This window comes from Nyctereutes procyonoides, unplaced genomic scaffold (assembly GCF_905146905.1).
Source record: "Nyctereutes procyonoides isolate TBG_1078 unplaced genomic scaffold, NYPRO_anot_genome, whole genome shotgun sequence".
In the NCBI taxonomy this organism is placed as follows: Eukaryota; Metazoa; Chordata; class Mammalia; order Carnivora; family Canidae; genus Nyctereutes; species Nyctereutes procyonoides.
In genome coordinates, this window is record NW_026575131.1 from 57868441 (window position 1) to 57870176 (window position 1736).

Sequence of the window (1736 nt, forward strand, 5' to 3'; positions counted from 1 at the left end):
CCAGGCCCGCCGCCCACCCAGACCCCGGCTCCCTGCAGGCTCCCTCACTGACAGTCTGGATCTGAGTGTCTCCCCCTTCCCCCAGCCTCCGGGGCATCCTCACCAGCTCCAGGCTGGGGGGGGGGCAGGGGGGCAGGGAGGGGCCCAGCTGACCCGCTGCCCCTGGGGCTGTGTGACCTCGGGGCCTCTTGCCCGCTCTCTGGGCCTCTCTGCGGAGGAATGAAGATGTGGACTGGCCGGTCCAGTTTGCAAGAGATGGCCCTTTGGGGTTTTTTTTTGTTGTTGTTTTTAAAGCCCAATTTGTTCTTCTGTAAGCTTCCTTTTTTTTTAAATAAAGATTTCATTTATTATTTGAGAACGAGAGCGCATGAGCAGGAGAGGCCGGGGCAGAGGAGAAGCAGGCTCCCCGCCGAGCCCTTGGGGCTCACCCCAGGACCTTGAGATCGTGACCTGGGCGGAAGGGAGATACCCCCCCTGGGGAGCCACCCAGTCGCCCCAACAACATACAACATGCTTTGTTTTCCTTTTCAAAGTTATTTTTCTTTTCTCTCTTGGGGTGGGGACGGGAAGCCCTGAGAGGCCGGAGGATTGCCTCTCCTCTGACACCCCCCACCCCCCCACCCCTGCCCCGGGGAGGCTGGGGCCACAGCTGATTCCGTGGAGCAGGAGAGGCGTGTGTGTGTGTGTGTGTGTGTGTGTGTGTGTGTGTGACAGGGGCCCCGGCAGCGGGAGCGACCCAGCAGGACAGGAGGGGCAGGGTTAGGCTCAGCCCCAGGGCCGGGCAGGCAGGCGGGCAGGACTGGCCCGGGCCGGTGCAGGCCGGAGCGCCGGGGAGCCAGGGGGCAGGAGGCCGGGCCTGCACAGCTGCACACGCTGACCTTGAGCCGTCACACACCCAGTGTGCGGGGGGCACGGGGGGGCCACGGGGGCACGTGGCTTAGCCGCCCCTTGAGCGGCCTGAATCATGCACACAGGGCGTGGGCTGCACCCAGGGGTCGAGGACTGCAGCGGGGGGCGCCCGGCCCCAGGGTCCCGGCTCCCTTGGGGTACACCTGCTACACCTGCGGGATCGTGAGGAGACAAGGCCAGAGCCCCGCGGGAAGGCTGGTGGGGGCCGCGGGCTGGGTCCCCAACTCTGGAGATGGCGGGGGCCCGAGGGGGGCGCCCAGGACTGCAGAGCAGAGGCCCACGTGCGGCTTAGTGTCGCCCACGGTGACAAGGGCCTTTCCGGACGGCGGGCGTGGACGTTCCGGGCAGTGGGAAGCTCTGCAAAGGCCCCGAGGAAGGCTCAGCGGGGGTGTGGGGGGCCCAGCCACACACCCTGGGGCTTGGGTTTGGGGAGTGACTGTGGCATCAGAACCCGGCAGGGCAGGAAACTCTGTGGAGGGGCTGGGGGACAGGCTAGGACACCCTGGGCCCCGGCACCTGTGTCCCCCCCATCCCTAAAATAGACACTTTGCACCCGGTCCCCACAGGGGTGCTGATGGTCACACACACCCTGTAATCAGGGGCCTGTCCCCGGGGCACCGCTGACATCTGGGGGCGGCCAGGTCACTCGGGGGCACGTCTGGGGGGTGAGCAGCATCCCCAGCCGCACCCGTCCACGCCAGGAGCCCCGCAGGGTGACCCCTCGGATATCCCCAGACCCGCCCCCTGTCCCCGGGGCGTGGGGGGGTCAGCCCCTGTGCCCACTGCCACCTGGACCCACACCCCAAAAATCCACCACAGGACGCCTC